General features: G+C 32.9%; 2 long non-coding RNA genes across 2 annotated transcripts in view; one reads left to right on the forward strand and one right to left on the reverse strand.

The window, feature by feature from the left end:
- Positions 1 to 22066, reverse strand: part of LOC127710157 (uncharacterized) — a 460084-nt gene that overhangs the window by 427989 nt on the left and 10029 nt on the right. The gene's annotated exons all lie outside the window — the stretch shown is intronic.
- Positions 18537 to 20532, forward strand: LOC127710130 (uncharacterized). Its single transcript, XR_007986001.1, has 2 exons — positions 18537 to 18807; positions 19509 to 20532. It is a non-coding gene; the product is annotated as an uncharacterized LOC127710130 (long non-coding RNA).

The raw sequence follows: 22066 nt of genomic DNA on the forward strand, positions 1-22066 counted from the left end.
TTCATCCATTTATTTCATTTTTTGATAAGTACTGTGAATTCTCAGTATTATTATATTAACATGTAGCCTAAATATAAAGAAAAAATCGAATCTAAAGCCAGATATATCAAACATTTTATTTTTATTTTATACGTTTTCAGGAAAAAACAATCAACTCAAACACGCCTTGAACGTAAAATGTGTACTCGTCTGTCTCTTTACGATAAGATAGTTGCCGATTTTTAGACCCCCCCCAAAAAAAAAATACTGTTGACGGGGGGAGAGATGCAAATAAATGCTTTTTAAGATCAATATTTTATCTTTTCGTGCATGGTTTTTTTTTCAGTTGAATTTAATGTTATAAAATTACAATATCTCGTAGCTTCATACTACCAGTTGAGTATAAAAAAAGTATATAAGATGCAAAAAATCTTAAATTATACACCTACATTTAACTTTTAAAAGCCATAAAAAAACAGTTTTATACAATCCAAATATACAAACTTTACAAAACTTGGTTTAATTTCAACTGGTTATCAACCCGTTTCGCTCTAAGGTCACCTGTATCAAGGGTCCGTGTGAGCTATTGACTTGACGTCCGTAATTAAAAAAAATCTTCTCTGAAATTGCTTGACCAAATTTTACCAAGTGAATTTTCCTGAGTGAATCTAGGAAAAACAATATTCATCAACAAACATGACCACTGTTTGTTAAAATATATTCGAGTTTTTAGTTTATATCGCAAAAGTTCAAGCAGTTAGCTTGGTTAGAGCAAAACTTACCGAGTAAAAATATTCAACAGGCCAATGTCTATCTACCTTGCACTTTTCAGAAAATTCAGATCAGATGCCGAAACTTGGTCCCGCAACATTTATCAGCAATACAAGATTTTGACCCACACAGTTTCCATTCAATACAAATATTCTTGTTGCAATGAATCATTTTAAATGCAAAAAATACCAGTTGCAGCCTTTAGTTTGTTTATTTATATATGTGTATAGATTATCGGGTTTTCTACACATTGATATCGTAAAATATCAACCGCGAGCCACAATGTGAACCTTTTTGGCGAGTGAGCGCAGCGAACGAGAGAAAAAGCTTCACATTGTGTCGAGCGGCAGATATTTTATGATATCTATACGAAGAAAACCCGATTATCTGTTTATCGTTCTATAACTGGTCTTTTCCCCCTCCTTAAGACAGTTTTACGCTTGACGAAAGCAAGCTTGATAACGTCTCCTCACATTGTGACGTCGCTGATAACTTCTCCTCAGACATTGTGACGTCGCTGATAATGCCTGCTCTCGTCTCAAAGCCGTGATACGAGAATTACGGAGCGACTGAGCAGGGTGATATAGGCGTAGGGAAGGACGATAAATATGAATATATGAAGGGAAGCAGGGTCACCAGGGTGTGAAATCCATGTCATCTGAAATAAATACTATGCATAGATCTAGAAATCGACAGATAATAATGACATTTAAAAAAAAAAGTACTCTCTTGTATTCGAAGTTTTTGCAGTTTTGTTTTGTCTAAACAAATTGACACACAAAATGAATATAGTATTGTGGAATTTTTTTAACTTAAAATGTTCGATACATTGGTAACACCGTTACTAGGATAATAATCCTGTCACGTATGAATTGGGTAAAAAGATGGAAATGTGAAAGTTTACGGGCGGTAGGTGCAACAGGATACCGACAGCTCACATGGCTCGTCAGGGTGGGAGCTAAAAAGTGGATCAAAGTCCATGAAAATTTGATTTAAAACCTTTATTCATTCCAAAAAATTATTGAGATTTTGTTGAGGGTTTTACCATTTACGGCAACAAGAAAACTTTCAAAATTTAATGCAAAGAAGGTTTAAAGTCTTTCGCCAAAAATACTATCAATTTCTTCTTATCCTATGTGAAGCTCCATGCAATCTCCATCCCTTTATGATCAATAAATTGAACTGTAAAATACTACTTAGTATCTTCCACATGCTTTTATAATGTCTGATGTATACATATTTATGACAATAACTGTTGTGAGCACAAGATTCACTGCACAGTTTTAAAGTTTTGCTAAAACAAAAATTAAAATGTAAACTTAAGTATTGCGAAATTTGTTTGATGTGTACCGATTGAGATTTTAATCTAAGAGAACATGGTTTCCAATGCTCCGTGTTGAAGGCCGTACCTTGACCTATAATGGTTTACTTTTATAAATTGTAACTTGGATGGAGAGTTGTCTCATTGGCACTCATACCACATCTTCCTATATCTATTTATCTATTACTTGAACTAGCTTTCAGTAGCTGCGAGTACTCGTGGTTCAATAATTTGTGTCTTTATGTTATTATTTTGTGTGCTAAGTGTTGTGTTGGTACACCACTGTACCAATGAAGGAGGAAAGGAGGAGGGGTTGGGTGGGGTGTGGAGCACAAACAAACATGTTAAGCCCTGTGACGAGTGCCCAAAACCAGTGGTTGTCGATGCTTGCTATCTGTCATGTTTGTTTTTTGTTCAAAGTTGTATTTTAAATCAGGCCGAAGGTCTTCATTTTTTAATCGTTTACCGTGATTTTTATAGCTAGTATTCGTTATGGTTTGTGCTCGTTGTTGAAGGTCATACTTTGACTTGCAATTGTTCACATCTTGTTCCATTCTAGTAAGTTTTTATCAGTCATGTATGAAAAGCAAGTCTATGTAGTTTTTTTATCCAGTCGAAATGTATTGGAGACAGTGTATATATTAAGGAAGAAATTAGAGGCACCAGTAGTAAGATCATCTAACCTCGTATATTTAACTGAAATAAACCAGTCAAACGTTTATTGTCGTTATAATATACATGTCGCTTAACCTTAAGCACCTTTTAAAACTGTTTTAGTTAGCATATTATGTAGAGAATCATCAATTAAAGGGCATTTAATATCTTAAAATAAAACTATTCTTATTAGATATATTTTCATCTGATATTGGACGGAAGATGTTGCCCTTTTATGTAATATAAGTTACGATTATTTGAAAACGCTTATTAAACAGCCAAATGGATGCACAAAAGTAAAAATAGGAGTCACAAATCCGATTGAATACAATTATCTGCCCAATTTTATTGATTCTGTAACGTTTGTTTCAAATATAACCAACTGTTTACCAAAAATCACCAGCACCGTATCAGGACCCACCAACACAATGACAGGACCCACCAGTACAGAATCAGGACATGTCTAAACTGAGAAAATGCACAATTTTAATAAATTGCACAGGTTTTTTCACAAAATAATTTTGTCGTGTGGATTTGGGTATAGAAAGCGGACTCCAGGAGCTTTTTTTTTTATTTTTTCAGTTCTAGATTTTCTAAAAATGAGCACTTTTGTGTTGCGCTTACTGAAACAGTTTAGAGGGTCACATTTGTAATTGTTTTCCTATGAACCCATAAGAAACAAAATTAAAACATCTCAACTGTTTCCTTCCATTTTTTATGCGAGAAAACGTCAAAATTGGTCATTTTCGTCTTTGTTTACATATTTTTAATGATCACCAGCACCAGTCAGGACCGAATCACCAGCACAGAACGTTCTCTCGCAGGACAACCTTACCCACCGTGTATAAGGAGAGACTTAAACTGAAAAGTCACTGCGTTTGTCGTTATGTGCAACTTGGCTTTCGATGCAAGTGAAATTGGACTATTCTAAAAGTTTTTCGGTAAAAGATAAGAGCTTATAAGGAACAAGAAGGTAACAAAGGGGCAATGAATAAATACAGAACACATGCAACATATTAAGCAAAGCAACATATATAAATAAAACATGCACAGGCATTACAAGCAGAATATAAAAATACAGACTAAGCACTAGCAACGTAAAAAACATGTTCCCAAGTAATAAACTGATTTAGGTTCATCGTATGAATACGAATGGCACACTTTTATATGGAGAAATGTCGTTGACAATGGTAAGATCTTTCGTTAACGTACATAGCTTGGAAACTTCATTCAAAAGGTAACACTTTATAAATTCGGTGCTTTTCTGAATTTACTTTCAGATCTTAAAATTACCTTAAAATTATATATTGTCTACTGTAAGAGATCAGCCAAATTTTATAAACATTTGTATCCTTGTGGAGCATATATGTAGTTTTCAAGATGTCTTCTTGTGTTTGTTCGCAAGGAAGGTCGTTCATCTGTTCATTCATATGTAACTCCTGTATCTGGATTCCGCAACAACTCGTAAACTCCAACATATTTTAGCCAAACCGTTGTCCTATCTATTTGGAGTACTAGGTAGTTTTGAGTCATGTATAAAGGTTTTTGAGTTCCATGTAAATTTATGATCAAAAGGCAACATGATTTGAGATACTCGTGAGCTTAAGAAACACTATAAAGGAAAATTAACAAAAGGAAAGGAAAATCGTACCACTCTCATAAAATTCTATTAATTATTAAGTTGTCATTGTTTGTTATGAATTTTAGATGTGTCCATTATTCTCTGTTATATTAACACTCCATCTAGACCTTCATTCATGCATATAGCAGGCATCATTATTTGTCTAGTTATATAAAAATATTTAGAACGAAATTTACATTTTAATCTTATAGCTTGTAGTTTACATAATATTTAAATCTAAAGGAGATACTATAAAGCCAATGAGAAATACTTACATTTTCAAAATATTAATTCAAATAAATCCTGACAAAGCAATTTAATTAAGTCTAGGTTAGTCTATGAAAAGGTATATACTATGAAATTTAGAGCGAGGGGCTTGCCCCGAGCTCTTAATTTCATAGTATAAACCTTTTCATAGACTATCCAATTTAGCACATATTTACACCTCGAGTAATCTTTTAATTGATCTATTGATAGTTTATTTTGGCTGACTAGTTGTATCACAGGTGTTTGTAAAACGGAGCTCAGTAATTATCTAAGTTGTGTAAATCTACTCACTAGTATCATTGTAAAATATTTGATTTCAAAAGGCCCTCGACTCCAGAATGAAAAGATGGTAGCTGCTAGTGTAAGTATGTTTATTGATATAAAGCGGTGTTTTACTATACATGTACTTCTTTAAATGGTAAGATGACAAAATGAATTGACCAAAAGCAGGCAATAATTAAATTGCAGTGGAAGCTTTACATGTCTTGAAAACATTTTAAAATTTCACAGTAAAACTAAAGCTATAATAAATCTGAAACTTATAGATAATATACAGTGGCAGATCCGGGGGAAAAGGGAGGGGGGTTCCGGGGGTTGGAAAACCCGCTTTTTTGGACGATCAATGCTTTTGAATTGGGACATATGGTTGGAACCCCCCTTTTAGAAATGGCTGCATCCGCCCCTGGTATGTCCCAATAGATAGTCTAGCAGATAGTCATTAAAAAGCAACTACCAATAGACCAAAGATACTAGGGTTTGTGTTTTTTTTTATTTCAAACTAAAAACTAAAAGATTTATCAGATCATGTATGTATATATATAGGTGGCACATTCTCTTCAGACATTATTACGGTTTTTCAATTCATGACATCGTCCTGAGCATGCATGAAACATTTGCCACTGGACATTCAGCAACCAATAATCAATCAATCAATTCATGACAAAATATATCAAGTTGCCTTAATTTCCCTTCACAAGATTTCATAGTATCCACTTTTTTGTGTACAAAGTAATTGCATGGATCAAATAATGCAGTGGTGGTGTGACGCATATACTACACGGAAGTTCTCCAAAACGAAATTACAAATTCATCTACATTCAGGTCCGTACGCTCCACAGAGAGTCAAATTGTAAACAAGCATATCACTGGCACTACCCAGCTTAAAGCCTCTTCCGAACATTTGAAAGTCCCTACTATGTACTGGTTACCTAAATTGCACAAAAACCATTTAAATTCCGTTTCATCTCCGCATGTAGTAAGTGTTCTACTACCAATCTATCAGTGCTTCTAACTACCTCCCTTACTACTATCAAAGAACTTGATATTAACTTTTGTAATAAAGCTTATGAAAATAATGGTATTAATTATTTTTGGAGTGTTAAAAATTCTTAAGAGGTTTTAGATAAAATACATGCTTTTGATGGTCCTTTTAATTCTGTTGACAGTTATGATTTTTCTACTCTCTATACTACACTTCCACACAATCTTATCAAGAAAAAGTTTTCATATTTTATTAAATGGTCTTTTGAAAAGTTTCATTACAAATTTATTTGCTGTAACTCCTTTAAAGCCTTTTTCTGTAACGAAAAAAGAAAGTATGCTAGATACACTTACTGGAAGTGTGAAGATATGATTGAAGCTTTAAATTTTCTCCTAGACAACATATATGTACGTTTCGGCGATAAAGTGTATCGACAAGTAGTAGGTATTCCTATGGGCACTAACTGCGCCCCTTTAATAGCAGATTTACGGTAATATTGTACTTAAAGCGCGGAAATCACTATGTGATCCGTGTAATCTCATCGGACCTTTAAACAAACTTATTAGTAAAGGTTATCTTACCAATGTTATAACTAGATCTTTGAATATAGTTTACATTGGCACTAATATCGATTTTGTCATTAGCAAATTTAAACATAACTAAATTTGTATTCTTTTCAAACGGGATGTATAAAGACACACCCACGTTCATTTTGATCTATAAAGAGGTTACACTCCTAACTATCCTACTGTCTGTCGATACATTTATTTTTGGCATTGCACTAGTCATGTCTTCTTTGACTGTCCATGACGTTAAAATACTAAATCCCTGGGATGTGTTTTAGTTGATTTTAGTCTCTGATACATGATTTTTTATTATTAATTGTTTTGGCTTTTAACTAGCTGTCAGTAACTGCGAGTACTCTCAAATCGTACTTTCTTGTTTATTTGACCTGTTGATACTAATTGTAATGCTTTTTTGTTATTTAATGTTATTCAGGGTTATATCTGGTCTATATATACCAGCTTTGATAAGTATTTGGTATTACTATAAATTTTCACTTCGTACTATGAACATCAAAATTATTTATTTTGTAAAAATATTTCCTTTCTCTATTGGAACTGTACGCGTATACCTAACAACAAAATTATTTTCATTTACCTGTGTTTAAAGTTATTGCAAATGACTGATATTTTTGTTCGAGCATATTGTTTTTCTTAAATTGTTTAACATTTCATACCGATATAACATGTTACTTTTATTATTCTTCCCTTAGTTTATTTATTTTGTATTTACATTGTATCATAGGTCAAATTTATTTGTTCAGTGTATGTTCACTGGTGTTAATATGTCCTTTGATTGAGTTAAGCTATTTCAGTTGATATTTTATAGTGTGTCTTTCTATGTTGTGATGTTACACTATTGTTTCAGAAAAGGGGTGAAGGTTTGGTACCATTAAAACGTTAAACCCGCTGCATTTGTTCGCACCTGTCCTAAGTCAGGAATCTGATGTTCAGTAGTTGTCGTTAGTTGATGTGGTTCACAAGTGTTTCTCGTTTCTCGTTTTTTATATAGATTAGACCGTTGGTTTTCCCGTTTGAATGGTTTTACACTAGTAATTTTTGGGACCCTTTATAGCTTACTGTTCGGTGTGAGCCAAGGCTCCTTGTTGAAGACCGTACTGTGACCTATAATGGTTTACTTTTATAAATTTTGACTTGGATGGAGAGTTGTCTCATTGGCACTCATACCACATCTTCTTATATCTATGATAAATTATCACAATTTTAAGATGGCGTTGTACTCTAATCAAGGTATAAAGAACCATATGTGTTGCTCTTTATTTACATGAAAGAAACTTGCAATCGTCAAAAACATTTTTTAGATCCAAAGATTTTAATAGCAAGATATTTAAAAATCAATGTGACAACAAATTACAAACTAGATTAGGTTAAAACGAGAAGAAAAGAGTTGTTTATTAGATCTTTTTGTGAAAAATACATTTTTGGATGCATGTGTAATTTAAAAATGGTTATGGAAGTGCACATCTCGTCAATGTTTATTTTAAGCAATTCCATATTTCATTTTTTCTCTGAAAACTTAAGATTCTTTGTAAAGGGAGGCAATTCAAGTTAACTATCTAAGGTGCCATATCGCCATCTAATGGTGCTATATCAGCAGGTGAATGATCTAGACCTTACTGCGATGTCGTTACGCTTTTTTTTTTGCGATGTTCTATTATAGTCAATCCAATTAAAAGATAGATATCTGGTTTCGTTATATACGAGCACGCGAGTTAATATAGATTTGAATTTTAATCCGATTGAGTTATACAAATGTTATAGTTCAACGTGCAAAATTTGAATACAAACAATGCCAATTTCTGTGAAAATAGCCAATTTACTGAACATTAACCATGCCTATATCTGAATAACTTCCTACTCTTTGTACACGTAAATTTGTTCTTTATCACTGACGTTCACCCTTTTTCTCCAATTATTAGTATAACAAACTCCTAATGATTTTAATCGTCTTATGTTTTTCTCGTATATTTTATGATGGTATGATACTAAACCCCTGACGGGAGGGATTGAGCTTGATTTTCATGTGATGAAGACATCAACTTTCAATCTTTTTAATTGAGGTCTGGAGCTGGCATGTCAGTAACTGCTAGTAGTCCTTTGTTAGTTTATGTATCAATGTCGTTTTGCTTAGTTTCTTTTTTTATCTATTCTAACATCGGACTCGGACTTTTTTTAAACTTAGTTTTACTGTGCGTATTGCTGTGTGTTTTTTTATTCTTCATTGGCTAGATGTATAGGGGAAGGGTTGATATCTCACAAAACATGTTTAACCCTGTCCCAAGTCAGGAGCCTCTGACCTTTGTTAGGCTTGTATGTTTTTTTAATTTTGGGTTCATTTATATGTTTCGGTGTTTAGTGTGACGTCCATTTTCTCCGAACTAGTACACATTTTTGTTTAGGAGCCAGTTGAAGCCCGCCTCCGGGTGCGGTATTTTCTTGCTGTGTTGAAGACCCATTTGTGGCCTTTGGCTGTTTTCTGCTCTTTGGTCGGGTTGTTGTCTCTTTGACACATTCCCCGTTTCCATTCTCAATTTTATTATGGTGTTTCAGATGTATGCAATCGAAACTATCTAAGAAGTGGCAATAAAAATAAGTTGTTCTGAGCGAGATATAACTAGAGGTCATAAAACTAGATATATAATAAGAGGCTTTTGTCGCTCACCTGGATTGCTGTGCATCTTTTGCAATGGTCACTCTCAAACATTGTAGACTATTTTATAACTCATTTCTAACATTTTTTTATAATTTCTTGCTGATACTTTTTACTGTGTACGTTTTCTCTCTATCTTCTATAGATTTTGCCCAAAATGAACAAAAGGATAAAAATCGTCATTTCAGGGCAAGAACTCATTATGATTCGACCGAAAATTTCGGGTATGTTGACGTGTTTGTAGATCTTAATTTGCTGATCATTTTTGCTTTTTTTTTTAACTTTCTATCTATCTATTCTATTTTTCCAGATAAAAGGTAAAAACGGGGAAAAAAGGTAATCATGTCATTCTAGTGCAAAAACATCAATAAGGCGTTGACTGACGATTAAGGCCACATTGACTTTTTTGTAGATCTGATCTTTTTTCTCTATTTATTATAGTTTTCAAAATAACAGGCAAAACTAAAAAAAGGTTTAAAATTCGTCATTTAAGGGCAATTACTACTTTAAGTAGTATTCTGACAGTTTTGATGTAAATGGGCAGTAGGCAGATCTCAACATTCTGTACATGTTTGCCCTGTCAGATTTTCTCTATCTATAGCGGTTTTCAAGATAAAAGACATGCATTATTATTTCTTATATGATTTGCATATCTATAAATACTTGAAACGGATTGGTCAATTAGAATTTTTTACCTTGGATTACACTTCGATAAACCATGTTTCCGAAACTACTTTCGTACCATCTATTCATGCGCGATACACATGCATATGCAGGGATTCCGGGATTTTCAGCAAATTGAGATTGAAAAACAAAACATAACAGTTTTTTTCTATTTTAATGCATATGTAACCAAAAAAAAATGCATTAAAGCTTTGAAAATGCATAAAATTAAAATTCATGAAAAATTCCGCGAAATTTCATGAATGATTTAGCGCATTTACGTCATGGCAAAACACGACGTCATACAAATGAAAACTTTCAAGCGAAAGATTATTTCGTTACTTGTACGCTTCAAATTCGGAAAATATCTCATTAAAATGCAGTTTTTGAGGTAGGTGCTATTTCATTTTAGATTCTGTTGCATTTATCGAACATTTACGGATTTTAGAAATTCAATATGGCGGCTAACTCCTTAGTTACGACATGTGCATTTGATGGTAGAAGCCATCAAACAAAAAATCTTAACTAAAAATCGCGAATGTTTGACTGAAGAATTATAAGGATTAAACACATTTTTTCTAGAGGTTATTGATGTGTAAACCGGGGCTCTTACTCACAAACTTAACATAAAAGTCCTTCGGACTTTTATTCAGTTTGTGAGTTAATCGCCCCGGTTTACACATCAATAACCTCTAGAAAAAATGTGTTTAATCCTATAATATACCACTATGTACCATTGTCGACCATGTTGGTTGGCAGGCGGGATCATCGGACACAACTAGATACCCCAATGATGATTGTGGCCAAGTTTGGTTCCGGTCGAGTGAAATAAAAAAGGTAAAAGATGCCTAGAAGGCAGTATTACTGTCTTATTTGTGACACCCACATTTTTTATTCATTTTTTTTTTTATATCTAACATCAATAGTCTTGTGTTATGTGAAAGGTTTTTTTAAAAATGCAACACTACATTGTACAAACTCAACGTTTCAACGTATAAAGTGTGATTTTTGAAGCTTGTTATTTACTAATCGTTTATTATAGGATGGTACATCCTTTTGATCCTTTGCGCCTAATATCATTGCGAATATTTTCCAGTTCATTCATAAGTTTCTTTTCTCTTTGTTCGTATTCCTTCCGCAACTCTGCATCTGCTTCTTTTCGTATTCTTTGTTGTAATGCAAGCCTTTCTCGCTCTTTTTGTGCCTTCTCCTCTGCAATTTTTTCCTGGAGAATTTTCTCCGCTTTCCTGTAATCATCATTTGTATAATGGGATCCTCCATTATCCTTAACCATTTTTTCAATAAGATTTATTAAACTTTTGACTTGCTCATCTGCTTCATTACCTTTCAAATTATTATCGAATGCAATGTACCGATTGTTGCATTTTTGAAGAAAATTTCTGGGAAATTCTGTCAGAGTGTTTATAAAGTGGTCAAAATGTTCGCCAACGTGACCCTCACAATCCAGATCATTTTTAAAGGCGTCGAGCTTTGTAAACACGACTATAACATATCGCATCAATGTTTCACCGAAATGTTTAACAAAATGATTGACAGCATCTATATCTTCTTGAGTAATCCGCCCAATAGGCACACATAAGATGAAGGCATGTGGGCCTGGCGTTGTTAGAGAAATGAAATCTTCTATTGCAATTTGAGTGCGATCATTATCTTTCCTCGTATCAAACACTCCTGGCGTATCCACAACGTACATAGTCCTTCCGAATCTCTTTGCCACCCCAAAATCGCATGTTTCTGTCATTGACTCACTACTGCATCCGAATTTGAATTCTTTCTTTCCTAAAATTGTGTTTCCTGTTTTGCTTTTTCCATTACCTGTCTTTCCAAGTAACACTATACGCATTTCATCTTTTGGTGCTAAGTGCACGTTTTCAAAGGGTGATTGTGCCATTTTAAAAATGTCTTTATCTGAAAAAGAATATTAAGAAATAGAGAAATAATTTGTTACTAGATGAATTACAGAAATAGTTCCCTAGAGCTGTGGTATGGCTTCCAATGAAACACCCGTCAACCAGGGGATGTAAGTAACTATATATCACCGTATTGTCTTCAACAAAAAGCAAAACACATACCTCATAGTAAGCTTTAAAAGGACCCGGCATGATAAAATGAACAACTAAAACGAGTAAACCAAAGGCTTAATAAATGCTGAAACGACAACCACTGAATTACAGGTTCCCGACTTGGACAATGGTGTATCATCTCAACATAAGAACAAACTACCAAAATTAGATGGGAAAGGTTAAACTCATCAAATAAGCACAAAGCTCACCAAAAAACCCACAAATAAAAATCTCACAGCTACTGGAAGTTAGTTCAAGCCAATAATTTCAACTCATAGATAAACCATGTTTTAAAAGATTAAATTTTTAATCAGTACAAATAAGTTTTTCCCTGAATTTTTATGCTCAATTCATTCACAGCCTTGTTAGACTCAGTGCGATATAGATCTTGGCATACCGGTAAGGTATTTACTCTTGCAGTCAGGTTAAAAATGATTTCTAAGTAATATTAACTTTATATAATTATGGGACTGAAAATGATACCATTAGTCATAAATTGAACATCAACTCAACTGTTTACAGTAAAAATATTTTGCATCAAAACTATAATATATTTTCAAAAAGAAAAAGACTTACCACTGTATAGTACGTTAAAAAAGTTTTTTTTTATAATTTTCAGGTCTTTCTATACACTCAGCCTAACTTCATACTTCTAAGACCTGAATCAAAGTATAACCAAGTTGCATTTAAATATCAAATGTGGATGGAATTTTCATTCGTATTTTTAACCTTATTGAAAAGTTGGATTTAAACTTTCCAGTGATCACTGTGAAATGCTATATTTAAACTTTTTATTTTTAGCTAAATTGAAAATTTTTTAAATGACTATTTGGAAACATTGAAATTGGCTAAAAATAACATTGATTTTTCCATGTCTGATTTTAGGCAATTTAATTTTCCCAAACTATCATTATAGCTTTTCAACGTTTTCGGTCCTTATACATCCTTAGCTTTCAAATATTCGGGTTTGAGCGTTCCTGATGAAGGCAAATCTAGAAAAAGGAAATGTATAACGTGTTGTTTGCACTTTCACAGGGAATTTAAGGGCATACGATACAGTAGCAAGGGCAGATAATAACGTTTTCAAAACTTTTCGTGTTGTTTTCGCGATGTTGTTAATCAGAACGTTGTAATTTCGCGATGTTTCTTAAAAGAATGATTACATTTTGCGACGTCGCTTTAGATGTAGTCACATTTGCGGAAAAATCCACTGACGTCATTATCCGATTTCCTCGAATTTGAAAAAAGGCACCTGCTAAAAAAAATTGACCATATCACGAAAATTGTAATATCTATTCATTAGTAATGAAGTCAACAGTATTTACTTGAAATGTGAAAAAAAAATCAAATCCACAGTCATAGTTTTGTATGTGTTTTATTTCATATAGGAAATGAATAAAAGATATGTAAATAGAATAATACGTCGAGGAGACAGAAACCCAACTACACAAAAAGCCCAATAAATAATTCAACGTACTGTCTTGACCATAATATAGTATCTATATATACACCATTTGGCAAGCTCTAAATCGTATTACAATTGTACGGATAAATGAAACAGACTATCAACAAAATGTTAAAATAACATGAGAAATAAAGACAACGCCTCATACTGTTCCTGACTTTGAATAGGTACATTAAAAAGTTTAACGGCATTTTTAGAACTAACCCAGTGGAATATTTATATGTGTATGAAGAATAACTCTCAGTTAAGTAAACACAGTTATGAGCCCCGTACGTATTACAGACCAAAACAAAAACGTACCCGTTCATGCGCTAAACTTATCCCCTATGTACATATTGAGAGAAAACAATCGAAGTATCGGCACACCGGAATTAGGTATCTGACAGACAAGAAAAGTGTTTACAAGTTGCAACTCACTGTCGTTAAGCTACTGACCAATGACCAAATACGAAGTCTTTCCGTAAGGTAGTTTATCAGATAAGAAACAAAAATTTGTTGGACCACCGGATGGAAGGACAAACAATGGTGTGGCACCCAATCCTAGATTGCAGGTATAATACAGACAAATATGTACTGTAATAAAAAATATACCATGTCTGAATACAAGCTAAGGTAACCTATCTATTGATACAGAATCATGCAATGGTATGCTCTAATATCGACTGCTGTACTTCCTATGAAATATTATACTACACCGCAATGGACTATATATATTGAGATGAGACAAATACGAAATAAATGTGGCTTTTTTGTGTGTCGAAGGCCGTACGGTGACCTTTAATTGTGTTTATCTTCGTCATTTGAACTATGATTGATAAAGTTGTCTCATACCAAATGTCCTTATTTTTATATTATCCCATTTACTTTTTTTTTTGTAATTTATAACTGTTTGTCATGTCGGGGCCTTTTGAATAATTATATGTATGCTCAAGCTGTGTTGTCTACATGAAATGTAAGACTAATTTCGGACAGAGATGCAAATTTCTTTTTTTTATTAGATTTATTTTTTGTTTGTTTCCGGTCATTTCTTTTCTAAAAGTAATTTACTAAAATACTTTTTCTATCCAAGTTTCGTAACAATTCATAAAGGTTTGGCAAATAGTTTATGCTACTTTACGAGTAACTATCTTTATAAATATTGATGATAAATATCATTGATTTCGAAAAAAAAAACATTGGCTATACCACTGAACTTGACAGCGTAGTCGTGAACGACGGGAAAGATTTCACGACGTTGTTGCGATTAAAACTTATTTCAACGTAATTTAGCGCCTTATTGGCAAACGTTCCGTTTGCCATTAAAAATCATGGTTTATTGCTTTTATTGAGAAAACAAGCACATGGACCCCCATTTTTTTCTTTTGCAATCAATCAAGGAATGTTTCAGGGACGCTCCGCCAAAATTTTAAGAAAAAATCAACGATCAAATTTTTTCTGCACTTCTGAATAGACGCAAAAATATTGTCAATTTCTTTATTTCACTAATAGTAATATAATTTAAAAAAACAAAAATTAAGTTAAACCTTAAACTTGTTACAGCATTTTGATGCCGTGGTTCAAAGGAACATTTTACAAAAAACCCGGTTAAATTATGACTGTTCGTTCAAAAGTATTGTTACTTTCCTTAAAAGTCCTTATTTATGCAATTTCAGTGTTTTTCCTTCAAATATGCAAATTTCGAACCAAATTATCTCAAAAAGTAAGTCATGAAGGTATATTTTTCTTTGCACATTTCAAAAGTACACATTAAAATTGACCTTCTACCAAAATTTCAAGAAAAAATCAACGAGGGATCTCTACTGTATCGTATGCCCTTAAATTGATTTTATTTAGTTTAAACGCTGCTAAACTTACTGCTAACGCAATTTTGCAAAATTGCTGGAATAAAAAGTCAGCAAATCGTTGAAACGAAGGAATGTACATCCTTCATAGATATGCATAGCTCAGAATCGTTGTTCTGGTTTGGCTATAATTTTCATCCTATATTTAATTGGAGTTTTAAAATTTTTTGGTCTCAAGCATCATTCAAGAAACTTTAATTGTCAAAAGTACACATAGTGCAATAAAATGATATCGTTTAAATGTTATTCGAATATTTTCTTCCTGTGGCAATCTAATAAAACCGAAACAATTGATTATATCTTTTCGAGTACCATTTTATAAATGACACCTTTGTAATTTGTCAAGCAGAACTTGAACCAACCTCAATAAATTGAATCATAAACTTAAAGACTGATTTAGTTAGGGGTGTTAACGAACGTCCTACATAGCAAAAAGGAAAATAACAAACATACCGAACTCCAAGGAAAATTCAAAACGGAAAGTTCTTTATCAAATGGCAAATAGACCAGCGGTAGAAACATAAAATTTCAAGTTTAATGCACCCATCGAACACACGGCTAAATTATATATCACTAAAAAGAGAAAACTGTAATCTTTCAGATTAATGATGCCGTAAGTCTGAGAAGTGGTCCAAATTTTGCATAATGGGGGTCAGGAATTTATAATGTATTGAAAAATCAGAGGGCATTATTTATTCAGCATTGATGAAGTCTGTAAGTGATACCAATTTGTTTTTGGAACAACGTTTTTTTAACGTTAAAATTGACGTTTTTCATTAATTAACGTAAAGTAAAAAGGGGGTGGGGAGGTTACGAAAATTTTATAGATTTCAGTTCCACTGGTTATTTTAGTAAGTTTTTGACACAAAAACTGTCTATGATATTTCTGTTGTAACATCAAAATGTATTCGTATTAAGTTTATAAAATATATCAGTATATATAATAGACATATAAGTATTATATCGACGTTTCTTGGCGTTATTTGACGTTCAGAATGTGCCAATCGCACTCTCATACGAAACGGAAATAGTTTTTGTGTCAAACGTTTTCACAATTTTCAACAGAAAAAGTGGACAGTAAGAACTGAATGTAAAACAATTTGCTTAAAGTTATTAAAATGTTTAAAAATCAAAAGCTCAAACACATCAAACGAATGGAAAAAAACTATCATATTCCTGACTATGTACAGGCATCTCCTTATGTAGAAATGTAGTCCTATTTGTCAGATAGTCCCGAAGGACTTTATAAAAATTTGACTTCATTTTGTTAAAATCTTTCGGACGCATGAATTTATAACGTGTTGTTTTCATCTTTTACAGCACTGGGTCGATAACCTGCCGGTGGACTATCAGTCCCCGAAGGTATAATCAGCTAAGTAGTCAGTACTTCGACTTCGGTACTGACATTATTTTTAACAAACCTTTTTAAAATTGTTCTTTAATAAATTTTGAAACTATAAAGAAATTAAGGTTTCAACTCCTGAGGCAAAGTGAACCTTAGACTGATTTTGCTATTTTTTCATGTCCTTTTTAGTCACATAGCTCTTTAACTGTTTCAGGTTTTATATACATCCTTGGCTTTCAAATGTTCGGCTTTAAGCGTCCCGGATAAAGTAAATCCAGAAAAACGCTTCGAACACATTAAATTAATAGCGTGCTGTTTTCATTTTTTGCTGATTAAGTATTTCGGTAACGTTGTAGGAAAAAAATGATGTTTGTGTGCAAATTCATTTCCATTTTATTCAAACATTTGTATGGTTTCTTTTGCAGAAGAAAGACAGACGCTGTCATTGCATATACAGACACCCGAATTGAGTGTGTGTTATAATTTAGAGGTGCTGTATCGTGCAGAGGTTATATGCCACAGTGTCCCTATTCTATATTTTTTTTCTCAATTGCTATCTTTTTATTTTGAAAGGTCAGCTTGTCAATATTTAATGCAAAAATAGTTTTTTTTTTATACATGCTTAACTATATATGTTACACTGAATGTATATTATTTGGTAGGATTACCACTAGATATTGTAAAACATGCCATTCTTTTGATTTTAATGTCTTGTGTTTATATTTCTCATGCGAAATACTTAAATACATATCGGTTAGCCTTCGGTTGTTTTCTGCCCTTTGGTCGGATTGTTGTCTCATTGACACTTTCCCCATTTCCATTCTTAATTTTATATGAAACGAGTTTCTTGTTATTATAATTTTATTGGAATTATTGAACCAATGTATGCATATAGACTTCATTAAGTCTTGTATGCACGTTTTTTTATATTTATTACGAATCTATAACGTACTATCGACAAATAATTAGTTCTGTGATTGTTGATCGCAAGCTTATTAACTTTAGAGTTTGTTGCCGAAGTTTATTAGATCGTGACATTGATAATCAACAAAGAGCACGTGAAAAATAAGTGAATTGATAGACCAATGATAGATTTCACGTTTTCCATGCATTCCCATTTGTTAATTTAAATATTTAGCTACATTTTGTTAAATTGTTAGGTGCCTTTAAATTGTTTGTTTTAAAGAATCAGTTATTACTATTGACCTTCCAGAGCACATTCTTACATCACGGTTTTCTCTCGAACTTACGCTACATGCGAAGGCCGTAGTTCTAACGAGAGGTCTCGTAGTTAAGGTCACTGAATACAGGAAAATATCGACAAATAAGAGTACGGGGAGACAATAATTCAATAGCAGTACATTTCTGAAGATTTTGATAATATAAAGGATTTTCTTTTACAAGAAAGTTCACGTACACTTGTTTTATAGTAAAATTTAGCCATTAAAGTATATAAAACATGTTAAACTTTTTTGAAATCTGAAGTTTTATATGATTTTATAGAAATAATCTATTAAAATCTATCAAAAATCAACTTGTACCATGGTGTTGATATCTATATACTAGTAAATTATATCGTACCAATATATAATGTACAAAATGTATCAGTAAATTGGCTGTTAAGGGAAAAGGATGAAACGACCACCATGCATGCCAAGTAATTGCTTAGGGAGCAACCATTTGATTTTTATGGGGGGCTAGGATGAAATTTGAAAAAAAGGGCAGGACAGGAGTTTTGAGTTAAAAAAAAGGCAGGATGAGCAACTTTGCAAAAATAAAAAGACAGGATGACAATCTATGTAAAAAAAAGGCAGGATAAACTAATAAAAAAAAAGGCAGGACCGAATAGAGTGAAAAATAAAAAGGCAGGACAGAGATCACAACTAAAAAAAAATGCAGGACAAAATTTTTAATCCTAGCCCCCCCCCCCCCCCCCCCCCCCCCCATAAAAATCAAATGGTAGCTCCCTTATCTTTTTACCTTTAAAAAAAACTTTCGACACATGAAAATATTGAAATATGATGAAGAAAAGTCATAAATTTTATCTCGTTTTAGACAATGGACCAGTGCACAACCATATATCTGTTACGAATCGCTAGCATTTTGGTTTCATAATAATATTACAGAATCATACCAAATAGTTTTCTATATTCTATAAATAGACATTTGCATTACATTTAAAATAGATATTATTGGAATGTAAAAGTCCCACAGAGCGTCATAACAGTAGTTTATATCCAGACTATAAATACCAACTTGGACATTCAAACACGTTCACGGTAGTGTTAAAATACATTTGAGGTAAGTTACTATATGTTAAGAATTATAAAAAAAATATATAGATTTTCGCTACGTTTTTAAATATTCATTCCTTCAAGCTAGCTATAATGTGCATCTTTAACCGTATAAATATTTTTAATTAGACATTATTATGGAATTGTTTGCTAATACAATATTAGTTCTACAGGACAAAACAAATACTACTACTAGTTGTATATAGTCGTTAACTTGTAAAAGTACATCTTCGCTATCAAAGGGTCACGATCAAGGGACTGAATCGTAACACTTGCCTAGTAAAGATGGCAGAAGTAACACAAAACAAAACAATATACGTATGTGTGTGGTAAATATGGATTATTTCGCTGAATGGAGTGAGATGCGAACTTTTTTCTAGCCTATTATACATAAGATTTGCAAATTTAGAAATTTGGTGATGAGCTAAGATTCTCTTATGATTTTAACGTATGTATCCTACATTTTAGGTATGTTTGTATTTATTCGTGGCGCACAATAAATAGCAAAATTAGAAACAGAAAAAAATCGTGCTACATATACCCCCCCCCCCCCAAAAAAAAAAAACAAAACAAAAAAACAAAAAAACAATCAACTGGTCGGACAAACTTTTAATCTGATAAGAATTATTGAAGAGTATTTGATCCCACATTGCATAAATAATTATATATAAATAATATATAAATATATAAAATTTTATGTTTAAACAGGAAAATGACAAATTTCAGTAAATTCAGATTGGTTCTGATAGGGAAAACCGGAAATGGAAAAAGCAAAACTGGAAATACTATATTAGGCCAACAACTGTTCGTCTCAGGATGTCAAAGCGGTTCTCTCACACTAAGATGTCAGAAAGAAAAAACTATTAGATTTGGAAAAGAAATAAGTCTAGTTGACACACCAGGACTATTCGATACCAGAACAGATAATGCGAATGTACTTTCCGAAATTAAAAATTGCATATCTCTTACTCTACCAGGGCCGCATGCGATTATCTTATGTGTTCGTATAGCTCGGTTTACACAAGAAGACATACAAACTGTTAACTTTTTCATCAAACATTTTGGAGATCAGTTGATGAAATATGTCATCATACTGTTTACGCATTTTGATGACTGGAAACGCGACAACAAAGATGATCCACAAGAATGTCAAAGTATAAATGGATATATCAGCTCGTTGTCAACTGAACTGAAGTCATTCCTTGGAAAATGTAATAACCGATACATCGCCTTTGACAATACTCTCAACGGACCCTCTGCAGATCAACAAGTACAGGATCTGATTGCTTTAGTCGAACGCACAGTTAAGGAAAACGGAGGAACTCATTATACTAACTCCCATTATATAGAAGCCGAAAAGAAAGTGAAAGAAGAGGAAGAAAACAGACGAAAACAAGAAGAAAGAGACAGGCAAAAGAGAGAAGAAAATACAAGACGACAAATGAAAGAAAAATTGAAACGTGAACACGAAGAAAAAGAAAAAAAATTGCAAGCTGAGAAACTTCAAGCTCAGGCTCAAGCAGCTGAAGCTCAAGCAGCTCGAGATGCTATAGCTCAAATTCATGCAGTTCATGCTCATAGATTTTTTTCACCTTTTTTCCACTGACAGGCGCTTTATGACGCACTTTCACAAGTATGAAATAATAAATATGATGAATAATTACCACTTTAAATTGTGTTTATAAAATTATGTTTTACGATACTATCAATTACAAAAACATTTTTTGTTTTTGACGTTTTTGACATATTTATTTGTATGTTTGTTTGATTTTTTAAATCATTTGTGTTTGAATGTCTGTGATGCATGTTTATACAGTTTTGGCTGCTGGATCCCAATTATTGTCACGTTTGCCAATTATATCTGTTTGAGCTGCTCACCCTATTTTGCCAGTATGACGGAATTATATAAACAAGTAGGAGGTTAAGCTAGTTAGAAAAACAGGTTTAACCCAACATTTTCTTCAGAAAATGTCTGTACCAAGTCTGTTTTCCAGTCGTTTCGTTGGTTGATATAGTCCAGCGTTTGATTTTGAGGTTTTATGGACTTCTCCCTTTTTTTATTTACATTGGCGTTTGGTATTTTTTGGTATTACGATTTTAGAGGTCAGACGAGTTTTAACTCGTCATTTAATGGCTTTTCCGAATAAGCTTCCGACAATTAAGTTTATAAATTTATAACTTACCTTTCAATTCAAACAATTAATTATTGTTCACAAAATACGCATGCGTGTAAATGCCCCCTTTTTAGCTCACAGGGGCCCCGAAGGGCCCCATGTGAGCTTATGCCATCACTTGGCGTCCGTCGTCGTCGTCCGTCGTCGTAAATCAATTCAAAAATCTTCTCCTCTGAAACTACTGGGCCAAATACCTTCAAACTTTAACTGAATGTCCCTTGTGTATTTAGTTTATAAATTGTATCCGAAGTTTTGATCCATCAACAAACACGGCCCCCATGGCTAGAAATAGAACATAGGGATCAAATGCAGTTTTTGGCTTATATCTCAAAAACTGAAGCATTTAGAGCAAATCTGACACGGAATAAAAATGTTCAATAGGTCAAGATCTATCATCCCTGAAATTTTCAGACGAATCGAACAACCCATTGTTGGGTTGCTGCCACTAAATTGGTAATTTTAAGGAAATTTTGCAGTTTTTTGTTATTATCTTGAATATCATTATAGAAAGAGATAAACTGTAAACAGCAATAATGTTCAACAAAGTAAGATCTACAAAAAATTTAAATGATTAAAATTGTCAATCGACCCCTTAAGGAGTTATTGCCCTTTAAAGACAATTTTTCACAATTTGTTCATCATGTTTGCTAACATTTAAAAATCTTCTCCTCTGAACCTACTGGGCCTAATACTTCTAAACTTTAACTGAATGTTCCTTTAGGAATCTATTTTATAAATTGTATCCGAATGTTTGATCCATCAACAAACATGGCCCCCGTGGCTAAAATAGAACAAATGCAGTTATTGGCTTATATCTCAAAAACTTAAGCATTTAGAGCAAATCTGACACGGACTCCGTTAAAATGTTCAAAAGGGCAAGATCTATCAGCCCTGAAATTTTCAGACGAACCGAACAACCAATTATCTTGAATATTATTGAAGATAAAGATAAACTGTAAACGGCAAAAATGTTCAGTTAAGTAAGATCTACAAAAAAGTTTAATGACCAAAATTGTCAATTGACCCGTTAAGGAGTTATTGCCCTTTAAGGACAATTTTACATAATTTTGTTTATGTTTTCTAACTTTAAAA

This window comes from Mytilus californianus, unplaced genomic scaffold (assembly GCF_021869535.1).
Source record: "Mytilus californianus isolate M0D057914Y unplaced genomic scaffold, xbMytCali1.0.p SCAF_1, whole genome shotgun sequence".
NCBI lineage: Eukaryota > Metazoa > Mollusca > Bivalvia > Mytilida > Mytilidae > Mytilus > Mytilus californianus.